Here is a 25,630-nt window from a genome sequence, read left to right on the forward strand (position 1 = left end):
GTTCTTGGTTCGAATGTGGGCAACTAAAATGTACCAATGACTGCGAAAAGAAACCCATCACATTCAAATTGGTGTATAATTTCATCTGGATTAATTCTGGTTCTGAGAATTAAACAGATGTAATAAAGGTCGTTGAAGCGACTTCTGGAATCCGGTCTTTATTCGTCTTTCATTACAGCACTCCTTCACGCTGCTGACAGACAGTGTGAGAGGGATAGAAGAGAGAGACGCGCGCAGCCACGTGGCAGCCTGGACCCCCGCTCTCGCGTGGCCTCTCCCTTTCGTTCGTTCCAGTTCTGACCACGTGTTGTTCGTCTCCACCTCTATTCAATACCCGGGTCACGTGGTACGTTTCCACCAATCCTGGTTAGCCTCTATGGAATCTTCCAGACTCCACCGTAGGCTCCCGGGACCACGCCCCTGACTCGTCTCCCCATTAGCTGTGGCTAAAGCCAGCAGAACCAATCCTCTACAAACAGCTGTCACCTTTCCATTACGTCAGGGCCACGCCCCTAGGCTTCCCCCCATTGGCTATAGACTAGGACCGGCAGAGCCAATCATCGTGACGAGTTGTAATCCGTCAACGACCCGGATATAACCTCACATTACACAGATATAGAGTACTCTATTGTTTGACTGTATCATAACAGAGAGTGTGGAAAGGGCATCCCCCTTCTGTGTGAAGGATTTTTCAGGAGACATTCGGCCATTCTTTGTGCTTTTCATGTTATATATATGTCTTTATGTTACTAATTTATGTCATGTACAGATGTGAGATCGGTGGTAGCAGCCCTGGACAATGGGCAGTTGTAAAACACAATAGTCGAGGGGGCAACGGGGGAAATCCCCCCCCCGCCCCCTGAAACCCCAACATTTACCAGAGGAAATATAGTGATTGTTTTTATTTATTATTCATGTGCGGCCCTATTTAAAAAGCTTGACATTTCTGGGGAGCTCACCCTCCCCTCCTCCTCCCCCTTCCCCACACACCAACCTCCCCCCATGCCTTCTCCCCCTCCCCCCATGATCCCTCTTCCCCCTTTGGAAAGTTTCAAGCAACGATATGGAGCGGCTTTTGCGCGAGTTGTGGCTAGACAATGGCTACTGAGGATGATTAATTATCTGCAATTTTATTCTGAACAATTCGGTGTGCAACAACACAGTTCAAGTTAGTCATGTAAGCATTAGGGCAGTGTGTGTGGGGGAGGGGGGCAACCTGATATTCCATTATTACTACTGTTTTCATTTGACAATCACCGCAATAAGCCACAACAAAGTTTTGAAATGATAAATGGCATTTACGCATTGGGAATGGATTTCTCTTTTAAAATTATTATTCATTTGTTTTGGCACAATGAATCAAAATTACAAGTGTACTGCTCATGCACATTTTTATCTGTAAGCTTTCAACAAGTTGTTTTCACATTCACCTACCAGCACTTTTTCAAGCGATTAAGTGTATACACCACAGGCTGGCAGTCATTTGGAATTTCCCACTTCACTGCACCCTTTATTGACTGTGCCACTCAACAGAATAAGAACTAAAAGGATTGCTCTTACTGCCACACATACGTACATATGTCCACACACACCACATACACACAAAGCCAGTAGCCAAGTCACAGTTCAGAAAAGTTCCTTTTCAGTCAAACAGCAACTTTCAAATCTGGTGAGAAATCCATGGTTCCATTCAATCTTAAAATTGGCCAGCTGGCATGAATGGCAAGTGTACTCTCATCAAATTAAGTTTTCAGAACCACATCGATCAACAGCTGGCATATGAGCCCCGTGTGAGGGTAAACTTTATGTTACGTTGTTTTATTTTACTCAACCAGAACAAGTATATATTCTGCTAGAATTATTTAAATTTAGCACCTTTAAAAAACATATGCTATTCAGCATGACTTTCACGTAATAAACTGTCAAAATAAATCAATTTGCATTCAACATAAGCATTAGTCATTAATACACGTGTAGTGATATAGGACAGAGTAAGAATATTGGCCAAAGGTGGTGAGAGCGAGGATCCAGAAGGGGGCGTGGCCGAGGGCAGAGCCAGGCCACGTTCAGGGGCATAAAAGGGAGGCTCCGAGAGCCGATCAGGGCTGTCGTCTGGAATGGAACCCGCCGTGCTACATCTCTTCGGTCTCCGGTCTTCACGCTCGGCATCGTGGGTCAGGCAGTGTGTTAACTGACCTGACCCAGTTATATAGTTAATCCGTGGTGGTTACCACTATATAGTTATCCCATTGTACGTTTGTATAGTTACCCCGTTGTGGTCAGATAATAAACGTTTTGCCTCCTAAGTCAAGTGTGTGTCTCAAATGAACCCACTACACATGGATTATAAATATGAAGTAAAGGTGTGTGTATAGTATTCAGAAAGAGCTGTACACGATTGAAGTCGTATTGTCATTTTTCTTCCAAAAAAGTTGCAGATTGCCCAAAATAGCGACACGATTCAGGCCCAATTCTCCATATGCACACATCATTATTATAACTATTTATGCTTGTTTACCAAATAAAGTCTTAATACTGCATTCGAACCCTGAAGCTCTGCAGCAAGCGGTGTTCATGCTACTGCAATGCAATATCGTCGAAATATACACTGTATAGTATTTCTTAGGGACACAAGTCTGACTGTGGCCCTACTGCACTGCAAACACATTTTTTGTATTCATAATTATTATCTTCATGAGATTTATCAGCAGCAGCAGCAGAAGCAGCACCAAACACCGTTACCAGATGCAAATACATTTCATTCAAACGTATTATTTGCATGCTCAGTTCATTAAACTCTCACGCTTTTAATTGTTCATATTTCTCCCAAAAATATGTTTTCCTCAATTGTGTTTCAAATCAATAACTTCCTTACTAATGATTACTTCAGTTGTCTCAAACATGAAGTGACCAGTGAGATCCTTCTACCATTTCAGACATGACAAACCCAATTAAGTATTTCCCCCCCTAAACCCTTACACCAAATGGAATCTGCTGTGATGTATTATGGAGCTCATTTATTGATGCATGGTGCGTTTGATACGTGGAAACCCCATTGGGATTGCATAAAGTGGCGGATGGGGGAGGGGTATGCAATGCAAACAGAGACAATAACTGTCTACAGAAAGCTTGCTCACCTGCAGAGACCAAACGTCTATTAAGAATATAGTCTCATTCAGAATCCAATAGCAGCCCATGGAATAATCTATCTTAGAAATCATACGCCTGTGTGGAAAATGGTTATGCAGCTATCCATATCTTTCTAGGGAACGCTATGTTGTAACATTTAGGAACTGATAGCACATACTAAATACATTAAGGAAACAATATCAGGCATATAAATGAGCAATTGAATCTGAATTGTTAAACCATGTGTTGGATACAAATTACATAATCTTAGTTGCATGTTCCTCCCAACAAGAAGATGTGTTTATGTTCATGCATGCTTATGATGGCCCTGCATTAAATGCAGTACATGTTTTGTTATTGTATATATTTGTAACGATTGCATAATAATTTAAAGCAATAACAAACTACTGCAGCGCCTACAAAATACATATAACTTAGTCCCATTCCTTAATAACCCCATCTAGGGATGGACATAGTAGAGCACTATCGAGTAAATCACGAAAACAGCGGAACAATGGAGAGGTGGTGGGGGTGGCCTCCAGGGCTGACTCGATCCCCAGAGAACCCTGTGAGATAGTCGAGCCTAGAGAGTAGCTGGGCTGATGTGGGCCTTAAGTTCCTCTTTAATATTTGTTTTGGCACTATTTGGACACACATGTAGGATGGATAACAACAAGCACATTTGAAGTATGTTGTTTGGAAAAATGAAAGCAACCAGAAAAATAAAAATACCTAACAGAGAATGGCTTGATGACGACAAAAGAGATTAGTGCGGGAAAGTTGTTGCACTACTTGAGCATATTGGCACAAGACAAAGGAAAGTGGAAGTAAATGACAAAATCTGCAGTGGACACCTACAGGCTACCTGCCCATGAGTCGTGATGACGATGAAGATGATGTTTTTCGGGATACCCTTCTCCACTCCTTCCCCCTTTTTCTCTCTAATGATCACCTTCTTTCGCCTGGTCCCCATCTAATGCACCTCCAATAAGCACGGTCAGCTACGTATGGTGCAAATGAAGTTATACATACATACATATAAATACAATGCTGGGTTAGAAAATGAACCTGGTACACCTTAACCTGCTCCTGTTCAAGGAGGAAAGCCTACCCAGAAGGCACACCCCCTCTGACATGCTAATGTTTGTGTGTGCCCTCTGATGTGATCATTGATATTGGTAAAAATCAAACTTAGTATTTTACTAATTATGAGTACTTTGCTCAATAAATGGGTATTTAATATATCCCATGTGCCAAAAGTGTGCCTGCAACTATGCAAGTCTGGAATGCAAACCGTTTTTGTAAGATATGTATGTGGAATGACAGCCTTGCTGCAGGCATCATCGTCATCAGCATCCATCATTAGAAATTATCGTATCTTGTTTAAACACCATACATAAGACATGAATGTATAAATTTAATCCACGTTATGTAGGCCATCCCATGCTACTATCATATCTGGTAACTCTGCAATGCAATACATGATCCTTAAAATGTAAGCATCACAGGGAACATAAAAAACAGGGTATTTTAAATTATGAATGGCCCAAGAGCCACCATCCATAGGTGTCCCATGGCAGTCCATTGATATGTTACAGAAGTTTGCTCGTTAGCTTCCCAGTGTGTGTTTGGGTTGTACCGCATAGTCTTTGGCATGATGCATCTTAGAATTCTACACAGGAAGCTCCCAGCACATGAAGCGAAATGTCAAACAATTTGTGCCGAACAACATACGGTACAACCCCCAAAAACATTGAGAGAGCTATACAGCCCAAGTGTTAAAGCCCAATGCAGTGATGCAGAAAGTACGCACATTGTTGGTATGGGTGTGATAACTATAGCAAGGCATACACCATTGGGGGTTGACGGGCAGCGTCATGTCTCTTATAACAAGCATCATCCCAAGATGTCTGCAAGTTAGTTAATCTTGTAGAAAACTGGCACAACTTTGATCTTTGCTGTAAACTCTCAATATGATGCAGTTAATCCATCTTCCCCAGCAGTTGATCAGGGTAGAATATTTATTTCGCTTCAACGTTGTCTATGATTAAAAATAAAACACTAATATAAACGCTACATCATTAAGTGCAATTCACTACCAAAACGTTAGAAAAGTTATTTAACTGAGAATTTGCTGCATGTTTGGATCTTAGTTGTTGTTGCAAACGTAAGGCATTTACTTCTGCGTTGCCTATTTATAAGGCAATGTGGCGAATCACATTGTGCAATTACTGAGGGCAATCACATACACATTATGCTTGATGGTTAATCTTTGTAGGACATTCATGATAGGTAATTAATCAGAAACTAACATACAGTGCTCCATTGGCATTTCAGCAGAATACACTATAGCATAGCCATATTATTCATCTGATGCGCCCACTCAAGAGTGCAGAAAATTAACATGCACTACTGATATGCGTTCCATGCAGAGCGAATGACAAATTCAATAACCCATGGGTATGTGGGGAACGTATGTGTATCATCCTTCAATATACTTTTTTCTTTATTGAAACCTCACCTACATTTATGCAACACAGTGGTATGCGAAATACCATTATTTCAATTTTAAAAATGTCCAAATAATATACTGTTTTGTACCACAAAAATAATCATTGCCTCGACATATCAAATTGTTAAGTAATAAAATGCGTGTGGTCAAAAACAAGGTCATGTGCATTATAAACGTGGTATGGTGATGTATTGCACGGAATTCCAAACATTGACATGGTTTGTCTACACAAAAAAACTATACTGGCAGTGTGAATCTTCTTGAGTAAAAAGAAGCACCGAAGCATTGCTATTAAAGTTTGACCTTGACAGCCGGAAGGGACATCGGCTTGTATTTAGTGCATGTTTACAATACATCACACGCTCTCAAGGTCTCTCCACTACACGCGGAGCTGTGTGGGTATAGCAAGGTATCGGCTATTCAGGGAACAGTTGCCAGAAAGGGTCCTAATAGCTATTGACACGTTGCTGCGCCAATTAGTATTCATTATACTCGGCGCAGATGCTTGACATTTTCATCGAGGGAGCCAACTCAATTTGAGTAAAATGTTGTGCATGCTATATTGTAAAGTCACCAAAAATGCGCCTTCTTCATGCCCGCCGCGGCCGAGATGGCGCGTGCACAAACACCACCTGCTGCCATCGCGGTGTTAAAATGTCTGCTCGGAACCTGCACACTGCGTCCCGTTTTTATTGTTGTTGTTGTTTCACACCTGTCGGCGGCGATACGTAACGTGGAATCACGACTAAGCAGGCTGGAGTGTGGCCCACTCTAAATTACCGTTCATGTTGGCCACACCTGGTGCAGGGATTTCACAAATTTAGTGACAAGCCACCCCAAACTGATGTTTATTGGCCACCAGGGAACAAGAGGCAAAACTGTTAACATGCGATATAAATAAAACTGCCATCTGTGGTGTTGTAAGCCTATTTGATAGAGGGGAGAAATCTATTTAATATTAAGTTCACTTTAATATGGAGTGGATATTTGCAAGAGCAAGTGATGCTTTATAATTTGGTTCTTTCGGTAAAGTCACGTCTAAAGATAAAATAATAAATTAAATTAAATAATAGAATACGACGTTTCGATTGCAACACAAGCAATCATCATCAGGTATAATGAAATAGCGACATAAAATCTAACCAGAAAACTATAGACAGACATATTAGCAGACAGATATCACCAAGATACATAGAGAGAGCAACACAGGTAACAGAGAGAGGTGGTCGTCTCTGTGGGGTGGCCTTAAATAGACAGAGGAGGGCGGACGCAGAGAGAGGGAGGGGGGTTAGAGAAAAAAATAGCATATCAATGAGTGGACAACAAAACGTGGTGCTGCAAGTGCGATGACACGGCAAGCAAGCCTGAAAATCAGGAGAAGGACACACTAAAATTAAATAACCTAGCAAAATATCGAAATGTAATGTAATACAACACAGAGGGTCGGTCAACACACAATTAACGCATAGCCTGGTTGATTACGTCTTTCAAAGATTGCTAAGTTAGAATTTAAGTGTGAACATTCCAAAGAGAGGACACAGGCAGAGAGAACAAGTAGTCAGAGAGAGAAAAAAGAAGATAAGTTTAAAACTTCCCCGTAGAAGTGGTTCAATCTTAATTTTAGAACTTTCGTGACTGCAGGAATTATTATTTGGTTCTTTCGGTTAAGTCACGTCTAAAGATGAAATAATAAATTAAATTAAATAATAGAATACGACGTTTCGATTGCAACACAAGCAATCATCATCAGGTATAATGAAATAGCGACATAAAATCTAACCAGAAAACTATAGACAGACATATTAGCAGACAGATATCATCAAGATACATAGAGAGAGCAACACAAGTAACAGAGAGAGGTGGTCGTCTCTGTGGGGTGGCCTTAAATAGACAGAGGAGGGCGGACGCAGAGAGAGGGAGGGGGGTTAGAGAAAAAATTAGCATATCAATGAGTGGACAACAAAACGTGGTGCTGCAAGTGCGATGACACGGCAAGCAAGCCTGAAAATCAGGAGAAGGACACACTAAAATTAAATAACCTAGCAAAATATCGAAATGTAATGTAATACAACACAGAGGGTCGGTCAACACACAATTAACGCATAGCCTGGTTGATTACGTATTTCAAAGATTGCTAAGTTAGAATTTAAGTGTGAACATTCCAAAGAGAGGACACAGGCAGAGAGAACAAGTAGTCAGAGAGAGAGAAAAAAGAAGATAAGTTTAAAACTTCCCCGTAGAAGTGGTTCAATCTTAATTTTAGAACTTTCGTGACTGCAGGAATTATTATTTGGTTCTTTCGGTTAAGTCACGTCTAAAGATAAAATAATAAATTAAATTAAATAATAGAATACGACGTTTCGATTACAACACAAGCAATCATCATCAGGTAAAATGAAATAGCGACATAAAATCTAACCAGAAAACTATAGACAGACATATTAGCAGTATCACCAAGATACATAGAGAGAGCAACACAGGTAACAGATTGAACCACTTCTACGGGGAAGTTTTAAACTTATCTTCTTTTTTCTCTCTCTCTGACTACTTGTTCTCTCTGCCTGTGTCCTCTCTTTGGAATGTTCACACTTAAATTCTAACTTAGCAATCTTTGAAATACGTAATCAACCAGGCTATGCGTTAATTGTGTGTTGACCGACCCTCTGTGTTGTATTACATTACATTTCGATATTTTGCTAGGTTATTTAATTTTAGTGTGTCCTTCTCCTGATTTTCAGGCTTGCTTGCCGTGTCATCGTACTTTCAGCACCACGTTTTGTTGTCCAATCATTGATATGCTAATTTTTTCTCTAACCCCCCTCCCTCTCTCTGCGTCCGCCCTCTGTCTATTTAAGGCCACCCCACAGAGACGACCACCTCTCTCTGTTACCTGTGTTGCTCTCTCTATGTATCTTGGTGATATCTGTCTGCTAATATGTCTGTCTATAGTTTTCTGGTTAGATTTTATGTCGCTATTTCATTATACCTGATGATGATTGCTTGTGTTGCAATCGAAACGTCGTATTCTATTATTTAATTTAATTTATTATTTTATCTTTAGACGTGACTTAACCGAAAGAACCAAATAATAATTCCTGCAGTCACGAAAGTTCTAAAATTAAGAAGTGATGCTTTCTTTATAGGCTATAAGCTATGTTTACTATAGGTTGAATCATCATACCTTCCCGTTTTTACGAGAGTTCCAAAAGAGATTTATCTCATCACATTCCCTTTTCATACCCTATGCACTACATGAACCTTCCACAAACTCCCTCCAAATACACAGATATTCAACCACAATATATAACCAGTTTCCTTTTCATTTGGCAAACACATTATATAAGAACATCGAAGGAAAAAAAGTGAGTAAAAAATATGTATATATATACACAAGTCTGTATTTTTTAATCACGTGGATTTCAACCGTGCGAGTATTGTTCCAAAAATTGCGTTCTATGAATGTTATTAAATGTCCAGCTTATTTATACAGTTGGACATCAGGTATTGGGCGTATTTTTCGTAAGTACATAAAGCACAAACGATTTTAAGATACATGCAACTGTATTTCTAATTTACAGATTTTTTTCTAATATTACAGTACATTTTACGAATAAGCAAGTAAAATAAAGCAGCTACATACACAAAATAAGTAGAATTTATGTGCGTCAGCCTGCCAATCTTCTGCATCGAAAATTATCCAGCTGCATTTCTTTAAATAGACTCATCTACAGCCCACAGCCAGAATATGGCCTATTAGGGTCGTGACATCACCCAGCGGTAGCACATTGACTGCTTGTTGCAGAAGTTCACGGTTTTGAATCATTCAACCGTCCTCATCAATACCACCGGTGTATTGACTAAAAAGATATGCAACGTCTGCTTTACAGTGGATGTTCCAGATCTCGTGACGTAATTCGCAAGAGTAGGGAATTGTGCAATGGCTTCATGGTTACATTTTACAATTCACCTGCAAATTACGCGATTGGAATATATGTAACATGAATCGCCCCTCGGGCAAATACTGGACAGGACCCTCCTAAAAGAATCATGAAAATTAGATTTGTCTGGGCAAACAAGCGCAGTAATAACGAAATAATTGCTTCGTGGTTGTCTGATATACGTGTAGTGGCACAACACGAGCAGGGTTTGCAAACAGCTGTTGCATTTATGTACGGGGTTGCAGACAGTGAGGTCAGGTAAGGATTAGCAGGTGCAGGCGGGTGGCCTGGGTGACAGCAGACAGACGCAGCAATTAGGGAAAAAGGTAGTGATTGGCTGGCTGCAAATGCAAACGCGGAGAAGGCACCATGGAGGCAAAAGATAGTGGCGATAAGGAGGAGAACACGTGCGAGAGGCGTCGGGAAGACGCCGGCTTAATGAGGGCCATCTGAGGGCACTTAATGAGGAGGGGGATAAAAGGGAAAGTGTGAGGCATCTTCTTGGTTCTTTCAGTAAAGTCACGTAGAATGGAAATAATAAAATAAAATCAAACAATAAAATAATTCTCACGACGTTTCGGCCACAACACAAGTAGCCGTCCTCAGATGAAAACCAGGTCTGTCGGGGAGACAGCGTCTGAATGAAACAGCACCATGCTTGGAGCGTATATTTAAGCAGGGTTGGAAGGGGGGGAAGGGCGCCTTGACAGGTATGTGATTAGTACTACTTATGCCCGTGCATTATGCAGGATTAGCAGCATCAAAGGGAGGGGATAAAGGAAATGCAGGTATGTGATTAGTACTACTTATGCCCGTGCATTATGCAGGATTAGCAGCATCAAAGGGAGGGGATATGGGAAATGCAGGTATGTGATTAGTACTACTTATGCCCGTGCATTATGCAGGATTAGCAGCATCAAAGGGAGGGGATAGGGGTAGCATTAATAAAGGGAAGGAGTGTTAATAGTATGTAGCTGCAGTAACTAAAACCACCATGTAAACAACTAAAGTATAAACTACATAGTATCATCAGTATACTAAATATACTCTACAATAAGCTGAGTTACTAACAGTAAGTAATACATTACAATTTTACGTCGCAGAAAATATAATATGCTTCCATCTAAACTTTATTCTCTTACATCACACGAGTCTACACCGTACTAGATACTGCCATAGACAAACCGAACATTAAATTACATACTGTATTGCTATAAACCACCCTAAACCTCATACATTGTAATATTACACTATGTATTATTCTACCCACCCTAATGTATATCACACTGCTGTATATTCACTATACAATTACGATACTATATATTACTTTGTACATTGTATTAAGCATATAATTTTATACTATTTAATATTATACACTGTACCATTGACCGTCGTGTGAAAGATACTAAGAGGAAGCAACGGAATATGTCAATGGGAGAGTAGTGGCGGGAAACTTGCAGTGGAGCAAAGAATCCATTCCCTGCGGAGAATACAATGCCAGTGAGTGAAACGCGATGTTAAAGTCACCGTAAACGTGAACACAATCAGTTAAGATCCGAAATGGTTTATTACATCCTTCCAATGATTGCTAAGCCAAAATCCATCTTCTCGGTTGAAATTGTCTCTGTGTTTGTATATGTGGATCGCCTCATGAACGAATCTCTCATGGTGGCCAGATGGCTTGCAGAGAACCTCTGTCTTGGAGAAGTCAATATCATGTGAGCCCACTGAATTGTAACAGTGATCTGCCACGGCTGAGGTGTTTGTCCTACCGTGTTTCAAGTCTGCATTATGTTCACGGATGCGGTCCGAGACATGTCGTTTGGTTTCTCCAATCTAACTGCTACCACAGAGGCAACTTAGTTTGTAGACGCCAGGGTACTGTTTGTCTGGAACCACATATTTTACAGACGGGACCAGATCACGGATTGTATGTACTGTGTTGAATCGGACCTGGATCTTGTGTTTTATCAGAATTTTGGAGATATCTTTTGTGACCCCAGCAATATAGGGTAAGGTGATGGTCTTGAAAGGCTCCTCAACAGGATCCGTCTTGATGGTTGGAGTGATGGCTTTGCGGATTGTGTAGTCGGAGTAACCATTAGCCTTAAGAGCTTGGCGTACGTGTTTGAGTTCACTGGCAATGTGTTCCTGGTCGGAGATGCATTGGGTTCTATGGTATAGAGTCTTGATGAGGGAATTCTTCTGGGATGGATGGTGGTGGGAATCCGGTTTTAGGTAAGCATCCGTATGGGTGGCTTTCCTGTAGAAAGAGTGGCTCATTGAACCATCAGGTCTCCTTTTAATTAGGACATCCAAAAAGGGTAGCTTGCCATCTTTTTCGACTTCCATGGTGAATCTGATGGCTGGGTGTATGGAATTGATGTGGTCGAGAAATTGGTCTAGAGCAGGCCGGCCATGTGGCCAGATGACAAAAGTGTCATCTACATACCTCTTCCATAAGGTCGGGCGTAGAGTGGCAGTCTGGATGGCGTCAGTCTCAAATTTCTCCATGAAAACGTTGGCTACAACCGGAGATAGGGGGGAGCCCATTGGGGTGCCCTCAGTTTGTTTGTAGAAAGTTCCATTCCAGGTGAAGTATGTAGTGGTTAAGCAGTGTCTCACCAGGGGGGGGTACCCCAGTATTCAGTCCTTGATGAACCAAGTCTTCAATGATTGCGATGGTGTCAGGTACAGGAACTTTGGTGAATAAGGAAACCACATCAAAACTGACAAGCAGGTCGTCTGGGGACAGGGAAATCCCCTTGATTGTCGATACCAGGTCAGTAGAGTTTAGTACCGCAGAGGTGGTTTTTCCAGTGAGAGGCCGTAGGATTTCAGACAAAAAACGAGCCAGTTTGTAGGTGGGGGAGTTGATAGTAGAGAAAATGGGACGAAGAGGTGTATCTTCTCTATGTGCCTTTGGCAAGCCATATAATCTTGGTGGCCTGGCTGCAGAAGGTTTCAACGAGAACTGTTTGGTTTGATCAATTAATGCGGTTGAATCAGAAATGATTTTGTTGGTTTTAGTGACGAGGCTGTTGGTGGGGTCTCTTTTTAAATCCTTTATATTAAGTTCACTTGCTTGCTTGCTTGCGCGCTTACGACCGTGCAAATCTTTCGGTCGTTTTTTAACCCACTTCCCGTGATCCAATCGAGCTGACATTTTGCACACAGACTCGTTGTGCGTGACAATTTATTTTCGTGAACATTTTTATCCTAAATTTTACACTTTTTAGGATTTTTTTTTTTTATATTTAATTACCAATTGCTTAATGGTGGCAGGCAATCATCTGACCCATAGGTGGCAGCCATCTCAAGCCAGAGGACGAGAGGACTCTAGCCGCCACGCATATAAAGGATTTATAGTGAAAAACTTAGTTTTTACGGGTTAATTTTTTATTTTTGTATAGCTGCCATCGTTGAGTAGTTCTTGAATTTTGTTGTTGTATTCTATTTTGTCCATGATGACAATGTCATCCCTCTTTTTTAATTGAGCTAATTCAAAACGCTCATCTTTGCTGATGTTGCTAGCTGGCATCTTAGCGTTTCTGAGGGTTGCAGAGATTTCAGATCTTGTTACGTCTGCAGCGATGTGACTCAGGCCCTTGAGAGCCACATCTACTCGGGCAATTATATCATTAACTGGTATGTGTCTAGGTGTGACTGCAAAGTGTGAGGCAGTTGGGTTGAGTTGGTTGGAGATGAAGCAGTGAAGAGATTCAAGAGAAGTCCGGGACCTCGCCCTCCACACCTCGTCCTCCCCATCGGTGTTGGCTGAACCCCCGCTGGGGGAACGGGCGAAGTTGTAGGTGTGGGTGTAGACAGGCTAGCAGTGGAGAGGTTAGCAGAATCTTTAGTCTGAGTGTGATAGGCTCGCGGGTGAGAAGCTAGCAGAGAATACAGAGAGAGTCTGTGACAGGCTAGGAGAGTAGGAAGTAACAGGCTAGCGGAACAAGAGAGAGTAAGCTCGAAGTAGCAGGTTAGCAGTGGAAGAGTTCGCGACAGGAGTACGAGGTGTTGAACAAGAGGAGCATCCGTGTGGGATGCTGTTAATAAAGTGACACAGGAGAAAAGACAAAGTATACGCGTGAATAAACACCACACTACATACGTAATAGCCCTCCATTAATATCGTCGGGCCTGTTCAACGCAGTACAGCAAAATTGTACAAGAATACTCTTAGGTTTTTTCGGTAAAGTCACGTAGGTAAAAAAAAATAATAAAAATAAAAATAATATTAATAATAATAGAAATAAATATTATAAATCACGACGTTTCGGAGGCAACACAAGTCTCCGTCATCAGGTGGGACCGTCACAGCTATATTTACTGTATCAAGTGAGGCAAAATTCCAAGAGACAAGCTCTTAAATACAAGTTAAGGGGGAAGGGCTTATCTGAATGTGGTAGCCAATGAATGGAACGTGTTGGGGGGGTGGGCTAAAAGAGAACAATAGGTATACAAGTCGTTGTACCCGGTGTTGGTTGACAATCCAAATACAAAAAGGAGAGTACTGTTAAACGCTGGGGATGTCAACACTCGGTAAAGTAGAATAGTACTTGTCAAATAAGATGGTCAAAATATGTGTAGTTAAGTCTTTTTTACATGGTTAATAACATCTTTCCAATGATTACTCAGTTTGTACCCATCATCACGGTTGAAGTTATGTCTGTGTTTGTATATCTGGATGGCTTTGTGTACAAACCTTTTTATTATTTATTTTTACCTACGTGACTTTACCAAAAAACCTAAGAGTATGAATCCTTGCAGTCATGAAAGCTTCAAATCTAGAATTTTACAAGAATCTTGGTAGATTGAGACTAATTCATAAAAAAAACTAAGGAGACAAAAAAATGTAGAGACATTTTCTTCCATTTGGGCTTATGCATAAACAGTAATTTTTGGACTGGTTTCGATTTTTCAGAGTTTTTTCAGCAAAGTGTCACATCTTCTTGGTTCTTTCGGTAAAGTCACGTAGAAGGGAAGTAATAAAATAATAAAAATAAAAAATAATAAAATAATTCTCACGACGTTTCGGCCACAACGCAAGCAGCCATCCTCAGGTGGAGAACAGGTCTGAATCCCTGCAGTCACGAAAGCTTTAAATCGAAAAGTGTCACATGTTAATTAATCTAATTTATAAATAAAAACAACCATTGCGATTGGAAATTATCATCCTAGAAACACAACATGCTGATTGATTTAAATGTTATTGTTTATTATTATTATCATCAGTGGATAAATAGTGCCTTGATTGTTGTATCACAAAGTTCTGCATTTCCATTAATGTGATATGTTTAGTTTTCCCGGGTTATTCACCTGCTTACACAACATTATGTTTACTTATGCACAACACAGATGTAGATGTGTTACGTAACGGGGAGAAACAGGCAGTTACACTGGGGTGTGGGGGGGAGGCTGGGATCCCACACAGCCCCGCCCCTCGAGGACATGTTGGTATATGAGGCAGAGAGCGAGAGAGCTCGAGACAGTTGTTGGGTACAGATGAAGATGAAGAGCCAGTAAAGACTGAAGGCCATCTAGCTAGACCTGGAACTACCCTGACTCACCATTCTTGTAAGAGCCGAGCAGGGCAAGCCAGTGGGCGACCTCAGAGCAGCGAGGTCTGATGTCCTTGTAAGGGCCAGACTCGTGTGGCTGAGGGTCGGAACCTGCACCAAAGCTGGGCCAGGTTAGCTAGCCTACATTTGGGGAAGGTCTGGGATAGAGGGAAGTAAGGAGTTAACGGGGAGCGTTAGCTGGGGAACACTTCCTCTAATAGACCGGGTGAAGAGGCCGATACCTCTTCGAGTGTTAGAGTCGTTACTCTGCTGTATTGAATTTAATTGTAATAAATACGTGTTGCCTCCATCAACTTCTCCTGTGTCACATACGCCCGTTACACATACATGAAATAATAACAGACTTTTAAATATTCATCAATCATTGTTCAATTTGTATTACAGAATGTGAAATTGTCAGACTACTAGTTTTATATATTCCTGCAACGTTTTGGAACTGCTTTCACGTATGCATGTTCCAATGTTTAAATTAAAGTTTCCTGTTCATAGTCACCGACTGATCATTGTAATGCATATCGTTAAGTAAATGTGTTTATGGCCTGTAGATAGGTACACGAGTATAATTTTGAAGAAACATTTTTTTTGATATGCAGTTGGAATGATGACCAATGCCCTGAAGCAGAATGTTCATACCACCCACGTAATAACAAATAAGGCTCCCTCGATATTCAAGACAGCCTTTCAACTAGCCTGGTAAATTGGAGGCAGAGCGAGCCGCTAACAATTACAAGGTTTAGAGTTAAAATCCTGGTTGGAAGTTGACTCAGCACATCATCACTTCAGGGTTGATAAAACAAGTCAACAGTCGTTTGTCCTATGGGAATATTTGCCCTCGCTGAAGGAATGTGGATTTTCAACCACTGGCTCAGGGATGGAAGCAGGAAATGATTACGGCCTCAATGCTCATCTGAACAGAAAAGCACTTTGGTAATCTCTTTAGCCTGGACAGATACTTAAACACGAGTTTTTTTGTATTAGAATATCTTTTATTAAAGCTGCCTATGAAAGCATGATTGTGTCCATGTGTAGTGATATAAAATGGATCACTACGGCGTGTAGCGCCAAGTGGCGTGAAACAGGTGCAGAGGCGAACACACCATGCAGTACCAAGCAGTAGGCCACTCGGGGCATGGTACTGGGTGCTAGCAGGAGGAAGCCTGACGAGTCTTACCGACATAGTAGGCGATTGCAGCCTCCACCAGCGCCTCAGGGGATCACCACAGAGTACGCCACTGTAAGAGTGGTGGGGGGCGGCTGGTGGTAGGGGCTATGTGAGTACGTGTAATATGGGCCAAAGGTGAACGAGGGGGCACGGGGGGGAGTAGCTTAGTACGTATAAAGAGTTATTAACAGAGGCGTGGTTGAAGGTGCAGCCAGAGAGAGAACAGGTGCAGTGTAGCCTGGAACCGTCGGGAAGATTATAGACATAAGGCACGGCCGAGCGTGGAGCCAGGCCACCCTGAGGGGGATAAAAGGGAAGCCCCAATCACAGTTCCGGGCTGTCTAAAGTGAAGAGGAACCCAAGAGCTACGTCTATATCTTCGTCCCCGTCTTCAACATCGTGTCCAGGTAGCACGTGACTGCACTGACCCGATCATAGATTGTCCCGTAACAAGAGTTAGAATAGGTGTGTTGTAGTCCTATGCGTAACAAGAATGAGAATAGGTGTATTTAGACCCGTGTGTAACGGTGTTACGTAAGTGTGAAATAAATGTTGTTGCCTCCTAAATAGTCTCAGAATGACTCACTAAACATGCAACCTAATCCTCACAAATAAGTTGCTCAGAAAATGTGAGAGTGATACAGAAATTAGCTCCTCGTTATTTCCAAAGGGAGAACAACTTCAAAGAGCACATACAAATAAAAATGCATATGCATACTTCACAGGCCGCATCGCTGTGCTCATATATTGCAACAACTTTAAAAAGGTAAAGGTACAGCGCTGAAAGCACACACCCATGCCACTGCTGTCAGAACAACCTCGTTTACAGGGAGCTCAAGAAAGCCCCTCCAGTGGATATCTTTGGTGTACTCTTGCATGCTGACCAGTTGTCATGGAAGAGGTGAAGTACCCACACTTTACCCCATCACACCACCTGCTGATCAACTGTGGTAGACAGAGATTGGGAGGCGATTCAAGAAACGTGCCCATTGTTTAAATTGTTACGATGGGAGATCACACCAGTGTCTTCTGGATTGCAAGTGAAGTGTATGAAGTACTTCTGTTTTATAACTTTTTATTGTATAAGGTCATCGTTATGATTAGCCATGATTAATACACTGCTGGATGAAGGCCTACCCAAACCGTCGCAATTTATCATGATACTGCTATGTAATAATCCCCTTAGCCCCTGCACATAAGCTGATATTATATCAGACATTTATGTAACATAAGGAAACCGATATTTATCGTATTTGGCATTTCTTCTCATTTTGAGGAGTGTACCATCAATTTCACAATGTAAAGAGGAATCTCACAAACAAATAAGAGTATTAGCATCCATAATTGAATTCAGGGAATAGCACAAATTGTGGTGGCATCTACTTCTGAACTGGTATCGAATGTTTGTTTTTACAATGCCATCGCATCAGTGCACCAAGTCCTTATGTGGGCAATTTACTATTTTGTAATATGCTGTCATAAACAAAAAAAACATTCTCAATTATTTCACAATACATGCCACCTCCGATGGGCACGGTTTGGCTACTTGCCGTGCCAAACTGACGGCAGTCGTGCTATGGCGGATTCACTCATGTACGTGTGTAACGCCCGATATTTGAATTTACAAGTGAAGAACAAAACAACGGTCTTGTAACAAATGTATGTACAGGAGATCATCGGTGGTTTCGGGGGGGAGGGGGCGCCCGATTTTTAAAAAAATGCCGGATAATCATCACTGATCGTTATTTAAAATAGCTTATTTCTGCACATTCTTGAATGACATGTTTACAGGTGTTGTGTATATGCTTTTTTGTCTTTTAAATGTGTTTACTATATGAATTTGGCATAAATGAACATACATAAAAACAAAAATAAATATCTTACTTTTAAAAGTTACTTATTTAGTGTACCATACTTAGCACTCCAATCTCGAAGACTCTGCATGAGGTGATCTCTATACGTGCGTCATTTTCATTGTTTAAGTTATATGTAGTGTATAATGTACTGTGTATAATATTTAACACTAAAATCAAGCATAGCTATTTTTTTGTCTCGCACATGGTGCTGATCGCCACACTAGTTGCAGCCTTTAGAGTGGTTTTTGCCGGTTTTGCCAGATCGGTCCGGGACGACCGGATAATGTTGGAAGCCGGATAATCACGTGCTGGATAATCGATGGTCAACAGTATGTATGTTGAACTTCTTTCGCACCATACTTAGCCAACCGTGCTAATTCATGGTATTTCAATAGAATGTCGGACAGACTCAGGCTTCTAAACATGGCATTGCTCTTTAGACAAGTACCATCAAAATCATAATCAACAGCCATGGTCAATCCACTGCTGGATGAAGGCCTGTCTGAGCCAATGCCATCTCTGATTAGCACAACTCGCTATGTATGGTGCGACAGAAGCTCAACATACATACATCTCTCACGATCCTAATACTAAGCCATTTTTGTATTCTTTTACGAGGTAATGCCTACTGAGCTGTATAGATTTTTTTCAGACCGACCTGGCCAGAAATAATAGCCCAATTAAGTGGTTTAACATACTCTAAATGCATGTTTCTAAATGTGGAGGAAAAAACCGGAGGACCCCGAGAAAAATCCATGTGACCACGGGGAGAACATGCAAACTTCAAATATGCAGGCGTCAGGGTCGGGATCGAACCCACGACCTATATACCAGGCATGGGAGTTAACATAAGCACATCCTCTTGGACACGTTCCATTCCTTGGCTGCAACTCCATCGTTATTGCTGACCACTGGCCATCATGACGTCTAGCGACGTGTTCTACCAAATCCACTTGTTTTTTACATTGTATTTTATGCCATTAACTTGCATATGTGCATGAATGCACATTCACAATGCTTCTTTGCACGCTTTTCAGTTTTTGTTCCACCAAATTCAATTTTTTCCAAAATTGCCATGAACGGTATTGGGGGTAAATATGTCATGATTGATAAGGCACACAAAATGTGCTTGTATGATTGAGATAATACTTGCAAGCACACTATATATGTGTGTTGCACATTATATCAATTTACTAAATGCAGTTAAGAAATGCATACAAACGATTGATTATGATTATTTATATATTATAATCGTGATATCTTGTACTTGAGTCTGTCTACTACTGAAAACAAATGGAGACAAGTATCATTCTCCCTCCTCCACAACAATTCCACTGTACCACATTCATCTGGTAATAAAATGTACATGTGCAGCCCTGCAGTTGCTTTCTTACACCACTGCTGAGGGAAGGGCCTGTATGAGAGGGAGCTCTAGAGAGCCCCTCTAGATGGTATTTGGCCTACTCTTCCACGCTGGCCAGATTTCCACGCTGGCCAGATTTCCACGCTGGCCAGACGTCAAGGAGCATAAACCATCACGCAAACTCAGATCATCCTCGCAGCAGCTTTTGCCTAGCCATCGAACAAAGATAGTTACTTCATCGTGCACTTTAAGATCCGCTTCTGCGGCCATCTGAAACACTCTTCCTTCTGATATTAGGTCACTGGAGCTCTGCACTTTTAAATATAGATAGAAAACTCATTTCTTTAGAACCACTTGTTGTGTTTCGTTTGGTGTCCTTCCTCCGCACCTCCAATTAACGAGGTTGGCTACCTTACAGCGTGAAAGAAGTTCAGCATATATACTTTGGAAGAGGTGAGAGTACCCACAGTGTAACCCTCCACACTAAACCTTCATTCAGATTGACTAACTTTGGGATACCACTCTATCCTGCAGGGTAAACAGGCGGGCGATTTTAATAAATGTGCATGATTGCTTCAACTGTAATTTTGGGAGATTAAACTGGTGACCTCTGGATTGCAAGTCCAGTGTACAAACCATTTTACGATGGCAGCATCAGTCCCTTAACCTGATAGAGAACATCCAGACCTATTCTGGGATGCTCATATTAGCTGCCAAAATAGGATGCCTCTTACACAGGAAACACATCTAAGGTAGCGTGATTTCAAGTTGAATTGGATGGAGAACCCAACTTTGTCAGGATTTTTTCTTTACAACAATGAGACAAGCCAATGCAATGTAATCACTCACTCCTGGCAACATATCTTCTGTGGGCAACAGAAGCACAGTCACTCTGCTCTAATACAACAGAGCATTCAACACAATGTCAAAAATACTCAATGCCTGGATTTTTTACGATTGCAGGAAGAATGGAAACCTTGGTAACAATGATAGTAAATAATCAGAGGTGATAATCATGCATGTGGGGCAGGCGACTGATATAAGCTCCTCTTTTTATGGACACAGTTCCACTGGAAACCAACAGAGACAACATTTTTAATGTATCAGAGAGGACATCCACTGAGGAGATGGAGATATTCAAAATAATCCAACTCCCATTTGTCGTCCAATTCAAGTTTGAACGTGGGTTTTTTTTTCGTTGCCCTAATTAACATTCGATAAAACCCGTCAGGGCAAGTTAAAGTTGATTTTGTTGAACCAGATGAAAACCCACAATGGTTTCATTTGCAAGAGTGACCTGGGGTGTCTCGGCCTCGTTGTGTATTGCGTTGCACCACTAGCCAGGGTGAACATCCGACTCCGACGTATTTAATGAATAGAACAATGTAAAACTGATGGAAAACACACAACACAAAATACAGCATCTGTTAATACTTGCAATATCGATACAATGAATGAACACAAGGAGCATCATAACATTGTCTTAGATAACATGAATCTCAACAATAGTTCCTGGATGGACCAGGTACCTACATTAACACTCAATAGCCATACAGCAAGTGAATAAGGTAACGTGTTAAATAAGGTCACTGTGTAATCACCATATTGCAGCCTAAATGTACAGTGCTGCACATAACACTGAACTGTGGATGAGATACTTCTTCATCCTTGCTCTCAAGATCGCATTAAAGTTACATGGGCACAAGTCTGGCTGGACTTATCCAACTACAATTACCTTCACAATAATACAAGTGACAGGCTTCGTTGTTAACTAGGCCTCATATTTATCGTAACAATTTAAGAGCATTATAAAGGCATTTACAGCATTATAACGGCAATTCTAACATTATAAAAGCATTCCCAGTATTATAAGAACATAAACGAACTTACAGACAATGCTTCTTAAAGTCCCACAATGAACAAATGCACCGGTCTTCACTGAGACGTTAATTGCGCCTCCATTTTGTACTCTGTGTAATGGCTGACACACTGCCTCATGGCTTAGCGAACCTTAAATCATAACTTCCTGGTCAAGTGACACCCCCATATCTGCCGTGGGGCAGAACATGGGGCATTTATCTGCCAGTAGGGGGCGATTGTTGCTGCTATGTATAAACCCAATTAAATAATTTCTCGATAATTTTCAAACTTGCCAAAATTGGACCCTGAAACTGACATGCAATGGTCTAGTCTTGGATCTATGATTATTGTCGGAACTGTTAACCATCAGGAGTGTTCGAGCACTAAACCCTATCCACCACCTACATATCTTAGAAGTCTAGAAACTCAACCAGTGCAGTGCATCATGTCAACTCACTCAACTATGAGATTTTATATTGTGAGTGAGGGATGTACCCCATAGCTGTGACAATTGTCATGAAAAATAATCTTCCATGAACCAACTATATTTTCACACGAATTCAAAGTAAAACTTTGAAACCAGCCCAAAGATAAGGCAAACTTTACCAACAGCTACAGTGAGGGAAAAAGTATTTGATCCCCTGCTGATTTTGTACGTTTGCCCACTGACAAAGAAATGATCAGTCTATAATTTTAATGGTAGGTTTATTTGAACAGTGAGAGACAGAATAACAAAAAAATCCAGAAAAACGCATGTAAAAATGTTATAAATTGATTTGCATTTTAATGAGGGAAATAAGTATTTGACCCCTCTGCAAAACATGACTTAGTACTTGATGGCAAAACCCTTGTTGGCAATCACAGCGGTCAGACGTTTCTTGTAGTTGGCCACCAGGTTTGCACACATCTCAGGAGGGATTTTGTCCCACGCCTCTTTGCAGATCTTCTCCAAGTAATTAAGGTTTCGAGGCTGACGTTTGGCAACTCGAACCTTCAGCTCCCTCCACAGATGTTTTATGGGATTAAGGTCTGGAGACTGGCTAGGCCACTCCAGGACCTTAATGTGCTTCTTCTTGAGCCACTCCTTAGTTGCCTTGGCCGTGTGTTTTGGGTCATTGTCATGCTGGAATAACCATCCAAGACCCATTTTCAATGTCCTGGCTGAGGGAAGGAGGTTCTCACCCAAGATTTGACGGTACATGGCCCCGTCCATCGTCCCTTTGATGCGGTGAAGTTGTCCTGTCCCCTTAGCAGAAAAACATCCCCAAAGCATAATGTTTCCACCTCTATGTTTGACGGTGGGGATGGTGTTCTTGGGGTCATAGGCAGCATTCCTCCTCCTCCAAACACGGCGAGTTGAGTTGATGCCAAAGAGCTCCATTTTGGTCTCATCTGACCACACCACTTTCACCCAGATGTCCTCTGAATCATTCAGATGTACATTGGCAAACTTCAGACGGGCATGTATATGTGCTTTCTTGAGCAGGGGGATCTTGCGAGCGCTGCAGGATTTCAGTCCTTCACGGCGTAGTGTTGTTACCAACTGTTTTCTTGGTGACTATGGTCCCAGCTGCCTTGAGATCATTGACAAGATCCTCCCGTGTAGTTCTGGGCTGATTCCTCACCGTTCTCATGATCATTGCAACTCCACGAGGTGCATGGAGCCCCAGGCCGAGGGAGATTGACAGTTCTTTTGTGTTTCTTCCATTTGCGAATAATCGCACCAACTGTTGTCACCTTTTCACCAAGCTGCTTGGTGATGGTCTTTTAGCCCATTCCAGCCTTGTGTAGGTCTACAATCTTGTCCCTGACAACCTTGGAGAGCTCTTTGGTCTTGGCCATGGTGGAGAGTTTGGAATCTGATTGATTGATTGCTTCTGTGAACAGGCGTCTTTTATACAGGTAACAAGCTGAGATTAGGAGCACTCCCTTTAAGAGTGTGCTCCTAATCTCAGCTCGTTACCTGTATAAAAGACACCTGGGAGCCAGAAATCTTTCTGATTGAGAGGGGGTCAAATACTTATTTTTCTCATTAAAATGCAAATCAATTTATAACATTTTTGACATGCGTTTTTCTGGATGTTGTTGTTGTTATTCTGTCTCTCACTGTTCAAATAAACCTACCATTAAAATTATTGACTGGTCATTTATTTGTCAGTGGGCAAACGTACAAAATCAGCAGGGGATCAAATACTTTTTCCCTCACTATAGATTGCTATACCACTATGTTGATTTTGAATACATTTTGTATAATTATACTGCAATTTACAGCCTTAAGTATCTTGAATTGAGGGCATCCACACATCCTGTCAATAATGGGGGGCAGGGGTGACCATATTTCACCAAGAGGGGCATTGTAGGTTGGCGATGGGGGAGGCCCAGGACTGGCTCAGATGGAATCAACCTCAGGTATCAAAGTTCATAGTGCAGCGTATATATCACTGTGCCCCTGCTTTATCGCCACCACGTATATTCTACACTAAATATGAAATGTATTCACCAGAGATAGAGCGTGTCAAGATAGTATTGACAAGGTTCATATTTATTACATTATCATTTTATATTGAGCCATTTATTGGAAATTTTGAAACATAAAACAATCAATGAACTAGCTTAAATGAGCAGCATACTTCGTAACAATGTATAATAAACAGTATTTTTTCACGTTGAATATGTGCATCAGAAATCAATCATAAAAGTCTGAGTACATTGGAAGATAATACAAAGGACATTAAAGTAATGCTTTTTAGCGAAAATATCAACACAAAAATACGAAGAAACGTTTAATTTAAACAAACTGTTTAAATACATGCTTTATAAATGTGGAGAACATATACAGGTATTTAAAACAAACAAAATACACATGACTCTTACCACAGATTCACTGGGGCTCCATCATTGTGAATAATTAGCATATTAAATTGCTTTCATTGACTTTCTGTCTGATTTCATGACTCTGACTCTTTGTCATTGTTCTGGGAGAGTGAGATAACGACTCCTGGCTCTCTGGGGCCTTCAGAGCTTAGTATTTAGAGGAAGGTAGAAAATTATTCCCTTTGTTAATTCAGTCACACACAAGCTACAGTGATTCTGCTCGGTGTATATGTGGCTGTATAACCTGTATAATAACATAGGTTAATTTAATAATGTATACTCCTTGCCTCACCATATTTCACCAAGGCTGCTCAGTGTGGATTGGTGGAGTAGGTGGAGGCAGAGTGGGGAGGGTACCAGGACTGGTGTATATCACAACTCATGTTAGCCGTGGCTGGAAATATAATTCAGGCAGCTAGATGTCGAGTGCAATGTGCTCTAAAATAAATATCTAAATATTATTTGGTTCTTTCGGTAAAGTCACAAGATAGGTTGAAATAAAATAACAAAAGACTATGACGTTTCGATCAGAACACAAGCGATCGTCATCTTTTTTTCCTCCTGATGACAATCGCTTGTGTTGTGATCGAAACGTCATAGTTTTTGTTATTTTCTTTCAACTTATCTCCGTGACTTTACCGAAAGACCCAAAGCATATGATTTCCTGCAGTCACGAAAGCTTTAAGTCAATATTTAAGGTCAGTGGCGGCTCCTGCAAAATCTCTCAGGGGGGGCAAATGTCTGGATGATTGATAAGGATAAGGTCCACCCATGCAATGAATAAATTAACAGCTTAAGCATGTAAAGGCAACTTCACTTCTTTAATATTAATGAAAAATAAAGTGACTCTTACAATACATCTTGTTTGTTTATATACTCACTATTAAAACAAACCACTCAAGTTTTTTTTATTAAAGATTCCACTAGGTGGCGATAAATTATATTGTTGGATGAAATGTGCTTACGTATGATGACGTTAGCACGTATGATGACGTAAGCACGTTAGTGCATGCCCTCCCGGAAGCCATAGAGAATGCATTGCAGCGCCCCCGTTCGAAAAAAAACATCTTTGAATGTAAGTCTATGGGGCCACTCGGGGCGATTCTCAGCCGTAGTGAAATCGCCCAAAAAGAGGCGGTACTCCACAGAACGTGACATGACGCTGATTGGACTATATCCAGAGGCTGACAGTGACGGCTAGCGTGACTCTGTGGTTGAATGACATTGGTGGTGCGTCGCCCAATCGCCCTAATGAAGAAACCGCCCCTGTTTAAGGTCCACTGAGCTGTATAGCTCTTTTTCAGAAGCGACTGGGCCACAAGAGATAGGTCAACGAAGTTTCTTATCATGT

This window comes from Lampetra fluviatilis, chromosome 4, assembly GCF_964198595.1.
Source record: "Lampetra fluviatilis chromosome 4, kcLamFluv1.1, whole genome shotgun sequence".
Taxonomy (NCBI): Eukaryota; Metazoa; Chordata; class Hyperoartia; order Petromyzontiformes; family Petromyzontidae; genus Lampetra; species Lampetra fluviatilis.